This window comes from Cajanus cajan, chromosome 1 (genome assembly GCF_000230855.2).
Source record: "Cajanus cajan strain Asha chromosome 1, NIPB_CcT2T_4, whole genome shotgun sequence".
Classification (NCBI taxonomy): Eukaryota; Viridiplantae; Streptophyta; class Magnoliopsida; order Fabales; family Fabaceae; genus Cajanus; species Cajanus cajan.
In genome coordinates this window covers 90,973,286-90,985,862 of record NC_138517.1, presented here as the reverse complement: position 1 = coordinate 90,985,862, position 12,577 = coordinate 90,973,286, and positions in this window count along the sequence as shown.

Genomic DNA, 12,577 nt, shown 5'->3' with positions numbered 1-12,577 from the left:
CTCAATGAGAACTACTCCAGTATGTAGTCCTTGGCCCAATATGGTGGAAACTCTGGCCTAACCGAAGCTACCCTATCACAATAGGACCTAGTTTGTTTGATTTTAAAAATAAAAAACACTTGATGACTCAGAGAAAAAACTTGAGACATTAAAATCACATATAAATAAGACTAAAAATGGAATTAAATCAAACTCATATTTAATTCATTTTATGCTTTGTGTTGTTTCTTTGTCTAGGACCCTAATATCCATATTCAAGTACAACATTAGATACTAGATATCCATTTTGATCCTGGTAAAAATGTAATGGACAGTAAATCTTTCTGTACCAAATTAATTTTAAAATAATTGCTCTGCATATGGCTAGAAGTTGAAATTGCTGGTTAAGACTTAAGTTAGAACAATCATAAGCAATTGATTTATGCATTTAGTGTTATTTTATGTGTGGTTTAATTTTAACTATAAAATATTCAGTATATTAGTAAAATATTTTTAAATACACAAAAATAGAAAGAAAAAAAATATATATATATATATATATTCACAAAAAAAAATTATTAATAATAACAAACATACATTATAAAATTTAGACATTTAAGTTTCAAATTTTAAAAATTAGTTGAATTAATATAATATTATTTTATTGGTAACTTATAAATATTTTATTATACTTATTGTTGATTAAAAATCATTTTTACTAATCAAAATAATTGAGCAAATTAAAACCTACTTTGAGTGGTCACTTTGGGCCTTGCTCTTGAGTGGGTTTAGGACTAATTACTGTATATACCTTTTCAAGCCCTAGTTTTAAGGCATAGAAATAACAACAATAATATTGGTACGACTACCAATATTATTCTCACAATATTCACTATATCATAATAAACAACATACTCATAAAGGACACAGCTTATGCAAGCTAATTAAGACTCATTCAAAGGTTCAAATATTAATTCTGCAAGTTCAAATGTGTGTCCACACATCAAAAATGAAAACCTGAATCATCAGTTTGTAGATGATTCACACTACTTAATTAGGAGCATGTGATGATGATCCCAGATTTATAGAAACAGCATCTGGCATAAGAAGCATGGCTCCAAGTCCTATCTCATTACTAGGTATGAAGTTGCTAATGTTATCAACCAATACACTCTCTTCTGGGGCTGACTCTTTCGATTCCCTTTGAAATTTATACAAACTGAGAAGCTGCTTTTGAAAATACTCCATTCTTTTCATCGGCTTGTACTCCACCTGTGACCGTTTTCTTGTAGGGATTTTGTTCCAAAAAACTGAATGTATCCTACCTAAATTAAGAAATTAAATCTTAATGATTAGAAATATATAATTAATTCACCTGCAATGGAAACTAAATGTTACTTAACTATTTGAAAAATTATAGTGATATTTACTTTTACTTATATTTATATTCTTATAATTGTTAAAAAAAATTTAAGTATATATAAGTTATAATGACATATAATCATTGAATCTTATTAAAATTCAATTTGGGGAAACATATACACATGTGACATGAATTTGCATGAAAGAGCATGAACATATATATGAATATTTTATACAGCATTGACTACTAAAATTGTATCTACTTAAGAGTATTTTTTTAGCTAAGAACTTTTTTTATTATTAAAATTTTTTTTAGATTAAAGTAAGAAATAACTTCATGCAAAATCAAAATAATTACTATAACATTGTGTGATTTTATGTTTTATTGATTAATTGTATGTTATGTGTTGTTTAATTATTAATTTGTTGTACTAGCTATTGTTGTTTTAGAACTCTAAAGATTAAGGGATCCTTGAAAGCTAAGTTTTTATTGAGATAGTTTTAATTAGGGTCAATTGTCACTTAAGATGTGAACTTCGTGAATTCATATCTTAAGAAAAATTAGAGAGAAGCAAGAGAAAATAGGTTCTAGAGTTAGAAAGATTCATTGATTCTTCTAATTTCACAAAAACCTTATAAAATCTTCTCTCAACTAAGTATCGGAGGTAGATTGGTGGATTCAAGATGGTGAGTTTGAGAATTAAGGACATAGTTGATTGTATGACAAGTATACAAAATTATTCTCTTAAAGGGCTTTATGTTTTCAGCTATATTGGCAAAAATTATTTTAAGTTTTTTATACCATAAACATATATTTGTTGAATGAACATTTAGATAATTATTGCATGAGAATCCTAATATTGTTAATTATTATATGTTTTTTGCTGCATAGAAATTATGTTATACTAAGTACAATGACTTATCGAATTGTTATAATTATTAACTTTTTCAAGATTTTTTAATAAAATTATGTATCGTCTATCTCATTCTCAGCGCAAGTGTACATAAAATAATATAAAGAAATTTAACCCATTGTATTATTATTGAGAAACTTTAGTTAAGATTTATAATAATCTCCTTATTTTGTAAGTTTAAAATTTTGTTGTATCCCGAAAGTGTTATTGTTAAGACTATTTGCAAAATTCGTGTGGTAGTAAATAACCTTAAAGCATGCATAGAAATCCATTCATATACGAATTAATCACTTATATACGACTAATGTAAAGTTTTTTTACACTGACAATCAATCGTATCTTTTAATAGTGTCATGTCAGTTGTTTATTTAATGAAATAATAATAAAATAAGCAATTTTAAAAGATATGATTGGTTGCCAGTGTAAAAAACTTTACACTAACAGTATATAAATGATTAACTCTTCATATATATATATATATATATATATATATATATATATATATATATATATATATATATATATATATATATATATATATATATATATATCATGTGCGCCTCGAATATCTTAATTAGTTCCAATATTTCATTTACAAATATGCCTATTCATCCATAGAACTCACTTTAGACAACAAAATTAGAGACCAAATTCTTTTTTTTTTTTCATGTCAACTTATTTTTGTCTAGTAGTATTGTATGTGTGTATGGAATAGATAAAAATGGGTCGTGGGCTAATACATGATAGAAATCTGGGATTAACTTATATTACCTGTTGGTGGATCATTTTTTAAACTCTTGAGGAGTGGCTGAAGTTGAACATTCTTAGGGAGATAATTGTCAAGGTTTCCTTTCAACTTGTATCGTGATCCACAAGCATTACACAAAACTGGTTTATCAGCTGGTCCATTACGCCAAAGTGGAGTAGCTGTTCATATTATATATGTTTAAAGTATTAAATGATATCCATGATAGAGAATTGACCAATTTTTCATCCTTTCTCTTCAATTAATTTATTCCTAAATTAAATAATTAGAGTGTGTTAAATAATTTTAAAATTATGTGTCATAAAAAATGAATGTAAAATACATGATATAGTAACATTTATGAACAAAGTATTAAATGTTATACATGATAGAGATTGAACTTTACATAATAACTTTAATTAAACTAATAAAATCATATTTAATAAAATTTAAATTGCTCACATTAATCATATTTATTACATATTTTAACACCAAAACATGATATAAAATTTATATATAACTATAAAATAATATTATTAAATATTATATTAATAATTAAGCTCAAATTATTTACTTCTTAAAATTAGTAACAAATATATTAATTTAAAAAAATAATAATAAGTAATAATTTTAAAAGTGTGTTGTCAAAATTAAATATTAAAATAAATAAAAATTATGTGATAAAAATACAGGAATTTCAAAAATGAAATTACAATACAAAATATTTAAATTTGTATTGACTAATAAATAACATTCACAATATATATATATATATATATATATATATATATATATATATATATATATATATAAATAACTAATATCATAAAGAGTTTTTACACTATTATCTAAATATAAAATATAATATATGATAAATTTATTAAAGTTTAAAAGAATTGCTTTAAAAATCATATTTACCATTATTTATAATTGGTTACTAATATAAAGTTTTTTTAATGTTCGAGTGGATAGAAATTAATTTCTTAAAAAATAATATAATAATATAACCTATGTCAGTGATATAATATTTTTTTGAAAATTTTGTTTATCATATCAATAAATTTTAAATAAATACCATTAAAAATAGTTATTTCATTCGATTCTTTTATTTTAACAAGAATTTACTACAAATGATAAAGGAACGTTGTAGTATTATAGAGGAAAGTGGCATATTTTAAATTTTAAACTATCTAAATATTTTTGTAATTATGAAAAATAAAATTCTTATTTATTTGTTGGGCATGTATTTTAATTTCCTTTTTATTATAAAAGCATCAATATATAGATAAAAAATATATTTACTTATTGGATAAATATTTTAATTTCTTATGTTATATATTAAAACATTACGTAAATTATCTTTTGTTTCAAGTTGATCATATGAATGTAAAATTACTCCCAACATTATGATGATTATATGTTATGTAACTAGACTTATATTTTAAAATTTTTAATGATTATATAACTAATTTAATTATTTTTTATTCTCCTTTTTAAAATGTTAAGAAATGTTATATATAATTTCTAGAGATTATTTAATAAAAAAATTTAATAAACTATGATATTTAATATATTATAATTTTTAAATTATAGCTTATCATGAAAATAGTTAACAATGAATATGATTAATTTTTTATAAAAATACAAATAATATCTCAAAATTAATACTTATAATAAATTATAAACTGGTAAAAAAATTACTTAACGTATTTAAGTACGTAAATCCGTACATGCAATGCACGTATTGCATCTAGTTATTTATAGAAAAATTATCATTGAACAGTTTTTGCCGGTCTCTTTATGTTAAAATATTCACGATGAGATTTTTTCTTAAATTGTTGTTCACCTTTCTAAGTTATTTTGTATATTTGTTTTTCTTTAGAAATATTTGTTATATTCTTTAAATATTTCTGTTTCATTATGTCATTAAGTTCTCTTTGACAAATAAAAAAAAATGTTGAACAAATATCAAAATTTATTATTTGTATTTTATTAATACATTTTTTATAAATATATTTTTAAGGTCTTTAAGTTAGAATACTTCATTCTAACATTTAAGAGTTATTATATTCATACAGTTCTCTTTTGTCTAATCTACTAAGGTCAAGTGTACATAGTGACAGGAATTTGAATAGTTTAGAAGTTTTAAATTTGTTGTCATCATTTTTACTAAATTTTTCTTTTATTTTGTCATAATTTTATTTTTGACACTCACAAAAAAGAAACATTTTTGACAGTTTTTCTATTTTAATCATATGATTTGTTATCTACATATATCAGTTTCTTTGTCTTCTTTCATTTTTATCTCTATATTTCACTCATTTCATTTGTATCTCTATCTTTAAAGTTTCGCTCACATTCACTTGATTTGATTGAGAAAATATTTTAAAATAAGGTATAAAATAAAATCTAACAAAATTTCCAACAACAATAAGAGGATACTTACAATTAATTCCACAATGAAAACATGGACCTCTCTTCCCCATGAGTGAATGCTTTGTTGAAAACTTAAACAACCAATGACAAGAAACATGATGAGTTACTAGAGGACTATCTTCATAACCCAAACATTGAAACCATTAAAAATAAGGGATGGAGAAAATATCATTGAGTCAACATTTACAATTACATGAATACATAAAATTCAAAAAAATAAAATAAAATCATACCACTGTGTTTGTTCTCTTATTAGACTTCTTCACTTTACACTAACACAAATTTTTTTTTTCCTTTATCTTTCTCACTCTCTCTAAATGTTTTAGTTTGTATTCAAATTGTTTTTTCTTTACATGTTTAGGGTATGTATTCAAATTGTTACGTGGTTATGTATTTATATGTAGAAAAAAGATAAATATTTAAAATCTACCTTATTTGTAGTGTATTTTAATTAATATTTTTTTATTATCAAAGAGTTCCTCTCTATTGAACACAGAAACAAATTTTCCTCAAGAGTTTGTTAGAGACTGAATAATTAATATCTCATGAAATTTGCTATGTAAGTGTTATAAAATTATGTAAATAAAAAAATTGTTTTCATTAATTAATTAATTAAAGTTGTCAGCATAAACACAAATATAATAGAATAATCAACCTTATTAAAAACAAGTGCCAGTAGGAGTGTCAGAATACGTATGCTTTCAAATACTCTTTTAATTATGAATATTAGTAAAAAAAAAATCTTATACTTGTTGGTATTTGTTTTGTTCATATTTATAAGATTTAACTTAAAATATATAAGACTCTATTTATATTATTTCATATATTAATTATTTTAAATTAAAATATAACTAATTAAAGTGTCTTCTATTAATTTAGTAAAATGTACTAATTATAAATTCATTAAAGAACATGTACTTTAATTTGTTAGAAGATTAATGATGAGTATTAATTAAAAGAAAGAAATAATATAAAACATACAGTTAATATATATATATATATATATATATGCGTGTGAATATTAATTATAAAATAGAAATAATATAAAGGTAATTTAAAAATAATAAATAAAATAAATTTATTATTATCAATTGAGTTAACTATTTTTTGAATTAGGTAAATGGATCTTATATATAGAAACGTAGTATTAAATATTAAATATAAGTAAAACTCAATGAATTTCATCTAATTTATGTTATCGTTTCAAAAATATTTTTTCATTTAATTGAGATTGTATTTTTAGTGCTCAATTTTATTTTATTTTTTTTCATATGAAGTTTTAAGGAGGGTTAATATAGGAAAGTAAATTACTAGTTAATACATCCGTTCTTATTTATAAGATTTAATTTAGAATAATTATTCATTATTTATATAAGATTTAATTTATATTGTTTCATATATTAATTTTTTATATTAAAATACCTCTAATTAAAGTATGTTATATTAATTTGGTAAAAATATATTAATTATAAACCTTTTAAAAAATATGCATTCTAATTGATTTAGAGAAAAATAAGTATTAATAAAAAGAGATAAATAAGATAAGACATTTACTAAAATTAGTTAGAAGATATATGAATATTAATTAGAAAAGAAAATTAATATAAAGATAGGACAAACGAATGTAACACATTTTATTGTTGATTAAAAATTATAAAATTATTAAAGATAATTATTTAATAAGTTAATCAACTAAAATTTACTATTTACAATAAATTTTAGTTAATGTACTAGTGCTAAATATTAAAAACAGTGGAAATGATTGGATACAAATTTATAGTTTGTACAAATTTATTGTTGTATAGCTATATATTTATGTTTAAGAATGACAGTATTTACAATCTACCCTTTCCGATTTATTTTGTGTGACATTTTTATTCTTCTTTCAATTTGATTGTCACCGACTCACCGATGTAATATTAAATATATTTTATTATACTCTGAACTTTTATTTATGTATTTTTTAATTATTAAAGAAATTTAAAAAAAATGAAGATATATTAAAAATCTGTATAATTTATTTTATAAAATTAAATATATTAATTATATTTCTGAAATCCTTGCCAATTTGTAATAAATTTTTATATCTAATGAAAATTGGTATGTAAGTTTTGTCAGTATAAATAGTCACACAAAACGAAATAAAATTGTTGTTCATTTATTGTTACTATCTATATTTGTACTTATTTTGACTTGAGCGTCAGAATGCCTTTGAACAACTCTAATGAGAGTTGTTTGTCCTATAAAGCAACTCAAACCCCGATTTCTTGTCATTGAAGGACTCTGACGTGACAACATGAGTTGTTTGAAGAAGAGAGAGTTGCTTCCTCAAGCCACCGTTCCTTACCAGATTTCAATTATTGAACATATTTGTAAACGTTTCAAAAATAATAATAATGAAAATTAATTTTATATAATGTTTATGTATTTATTATTACTTTATTTTATTTTTAATATCTACTTATTGTGTATTTTTTCTCGTAATTTATTTTATTTCATTGTAGTGCAATTATCCATTTTAATAAAAATTTAAATTTGATTCATAAATGATTAGAAAAAAAATTCTAAAAGTTGAATTTCTTAAAGTTTCTTACCCTTGGAATAAATTTGTGTTTGAGTTGTTTAATGTTGACATAGCACACTAGGGACCACTTTTTTCATTTTTCAATGCATGAAACAACTCAAATGAGTTGCTTCCATTGGAGATGTTCTTAATATCTCTTCCCTTTTCGTCTCTCAGTTTAAAGCTCTCATGTGAAGATTATTAGTGTGCCCTTAAACACATAAATTTTTTATTAATTAATTAAAGTTGACAAAATAATAATAAATAAATTAGAATGAACAACCTTAAATCTAAATTAATAAACTTTATTATTGATTATAATTTATTAAAAATTACAGAATTAAAATTAAGAAAGTATAATTAAATAAGAAATTTTAGCCAATATAGAAAATATATATGTTTAGAAAAATGTGTTACAATGTGTAATTCTAGCATTAATTTCTCTAGCATTTCAAAGTAGACTATAATAACCAAAGAATAGTCTATATTATTCACAAAGAAAAAATGTTAAATAAAAAATAATTAATTAAGTTAAACAATTGTTTTAATGACTTAAGCCATTCATCAAACCAAATTAAAGAAATAATAATCTTAATAATCTTTTAAATTAAGAACATTAGTTATTTCCTTAAAATAAAATGAAAATAAGAGTTGAATCACTCTAATTTATTTTAATATTTTCTTAGTGTGACACCCTTACTACCCCAAAACATATAACGAAATAATATAACAAAATTAAAGAAAATAAACTTTAGAAATTGGTAAAAGGGTTCACATAACAAAATTCAATACACCACATTAATAGAAATATCAAACCTAAAATACAAGAGTTTCTAAAATTGTTTTCAAAATAATATTACAGAATTTTCATAAATATCTTAAACTAGAAATCCTCTGCCCCGATGTCACACTATCAGAGCATTTTCCCAAATAAAACTGCTGACATACTATATACCAATTGCAGCTGGATCCTCTCCACCTAAAAATATCCACAATTTATACGGTGAGAAAAGAAAAGTTACTTATATGCAAAATACATACAAACACATCACGGTATAATGCATACAAGTATACATGTATTTAATTATCAATTATCCATCATTTTCACAATATATCACAATTAATAATATCACATCAATAATACATGCCAATCATACAATTATTTCCCCATCCATATCCATAACTCATATCACTTTCATAATTTAACGATAATATTTCTACATTCATAACTCATATCACCCCAAAACATATAACGAAATAATATAACAAAATTAAAGAAAATAAACTTTAGAAATTGGTAAAAGGGTTCACATAACAAAATTCAATACACCACATTAATAGAAATATCAAACCTAAAATACAAGAGTTTCTAAAATTGTTTTCAAAATAATATTACAGAATTTTCATAAATATCTTAAACTAGAAATCCTCTGCCCCGATGTCACACTATCAGAGCATTTTCCCAAATAAAACTGCTGACATACTATATACCAATTGCAGCTGGATCCTCTCCACCTAAAAATATCCACAATTTATACGGTGAGAAAAGAAAAGTTACTTATATGCAAAATACATACAAACACATCACGGTATAATGCATACAAGTATACATGTATTTAATTATCAATTATCCATCATTTTCACAATATATCACAATTAATAATATCACATCAATAATACATGCCAATCATACAATTATTTCCCCATCCATATCCATAACTCATATCACTTTCATAATTTAACGATAATATTTCTACATTCATAACTCATATCAATCTCACAATTAACAGTATCAATTATTCATCATTCACAATCCAACAATTCACATCAATATCACAATTAACACTATGCCAAGACCTCGCCACATCTGACACCAGTGATACAGGTTAATTGCCTCCCTTACTCACACCATACCAGGGGTACGCTCGTCCTTGAAGCATCACCTACCCAAGGTTCGTATCATCCCTGATCTACGAGGAGTACGCTCGTCCCTGAATCATCCACCACCCAGGGTTCGTATCATCCTTAATCCTTCAGTGTGAGTAACAACAATCACATACAATCAATACAATCTATTGCAATTAACCCTATGCCAGGGCTGCCATAACTGACATAAGTGATGGTGTTAATTGTCTTTCTCATCCCACACCATGCTAGGGTCACGCCTTCCCTGTAGCACCACTTATACAGAGCCGTGCTATCCTAGTCATCGATGTGAGACATCACAATCACAATCAATATCTCAATCATATAACATCTCATCCTATTATTCAAATTTATAACACGTATATAATTTCATACAACAAATAAACTTAACAAAGTAGAGTTTACATATCCCTCAAGCATATTACATCCATATCATTCATTTAATAATCAATAATACAGCAATTCCCTTCATTAATAGAATAACAGTAAAATCCCTAATTATTCCAAATTATAAGTTAATAGGAGGCTCAGCCTTCCATTCAGATAAATTCAACATTATAAACTATTAGGAGGCTTGGCCGTCCATTCACATAAATTCCAAATTATAAATTAATAGGAGGCTTGGCCGTCCATTCACATAAATCAAACGTTATTCTAAGAAATTCAACCCAATACCCTCATGTATTCTACATATAAATAATCCTCTTTTCCCCCGTACCTGATTAAATAGAAATTTTAGTAGAACCTTCTCTTCTTTCTATTAAACCAGGACCGGAACTAAAGCAGAACCTCCCCTCTTTCTTTCTCTCTTTCTCTCTCTCCTTTCTCTCTTCCAGAATTTCCTTATCTCAAGTTATGAATTTCTTTCAGCCCCTAGCCCCTATTTATAGAAATTCTGAAATTACTATGCATTATGCACTATTCATTAAAATAATATTATAAATTACTATGCACTATTCATTATTATATTCAAATTTATTTAAAAATTTGAACCCGCGTCCCTCGCAGCCGTCAGTTACTGTGCACGTGCACAGTAAAACACTATTTACAAATACGTAAATACGTATTTATGAATAGTGAAAAATGTATACATGAATAGTAAAATACATGAATAGTAAAATACGTAAATAGTAAAATACTTAAATAAAAATATGATAAACCTTTTAATAATCCCAATACATAAAAATAAAATTTTGGGATGTTACATTACTCCCCTCCTTTTAGAAATTTCGTCCCCGAAATTACCTGATGCAAATAAAAATGGATATGAAGCTTTCATCCTTTCCTCTAATTCCCAAGTAGCACTTTCAGGTATAGCTCCTCCCCAAATAACCTTTACCAAAGGAATTTCTTTACCTCTAAGTTGCTTTACCATTCGATCCTCGACTCTTATCGGGGTAGCTTCCACCGTCAAGTTCTCCTTAACCTCAATATGATCCGACTCAATCACATGCGAAGGATCGTGGATATATTTTCGAAGTTGAGAAATGTGAAAGACATCATGAAGATTTGACAAATTAGGAGGCAAAGCAATTTGGTAGGCAACATTGCCGACTCTTTTAAGAATTTGAAAAGGACCAATAAATCGAGGAGTAAGTTTTCTGGATTTTAATGCCCTGCCAACCCCAGTCCATGGAGTGACTTTCAAGAATACATGGTCACCTTCTTGAAATTCTAAATCCTTTCTTCTTCTGTCAGCATAACTTTTCTGTCTACTCTGAGATGTCCTCATCCTTTCTTGTATCAATTTAACTTTTTCAGTGGTTTGTTGCACAATCTCAGGTCCTAAGATGACATTGTCTCCAGGCTCACTCCAACACAAAGGAGTTCTACACCTCCTACCATACAAGGCTTCATAGGGTGCCATACCTATGCTAGAGTGGTAACTATTATTATAGGTAAACTCTATCAAAGGTAAAAGGCTATCCCAACTTCCTCCTTGGTCCAAAACACAGGCTCTAAGCAAATCCTCTAAAGACTGAATAGTCCTCTCAGTCTGACCATCAGTTTGAGGATGGTATGCTGAACTAAGTCTCAGTTGGGTCCCCAAGGCTTGTTGTAGGCTCTCCCAAAATCTAGAGGTGAATCTAGGGTCTCTGTCTGAAATTATGCTAGATGGTATCCCATGCAATCTCACAATTTCATCAATGTACAATCTAGCCAATTTCTCTAGAGAATGCCTAATGTTAATAGGTAGAAAATGTGCACTCTTGGTCAACCTATCAACTATAACCCAAATGGAATCATGCCCTTTCCTAGTCCTAGGCAAAGCAACTACAAAGTCCATAGAAATGCTATCCCACTTCCACTCGGGTATACTCAAAGGCTGAAGTAGTCCTGAAGGTTTTTGATGCTCTATCTTAGCCTTCTGACATACTAGACAGGCACTCACAAATTCAGCTATATCTTTCTTCATCCTAGGCCACCAGAATATCTTCCTTAGGTCTTGATACATCTTAGTTGCTCCTGGATGAAAACTAAGCTTGCTCTTATGACCTTCCTCTAGTATCAGTCGTTTAAGTGTAGGGTTACTAGGCACACATACTCGATCTTTAAATCTTACCACTCCATCTGCACCCAAGGTAAATTCTTCTCCAATCCCTTGTCCTATATCCTTTCGTCTAGCCTCTAGAAATGAATCCATTAACTGTG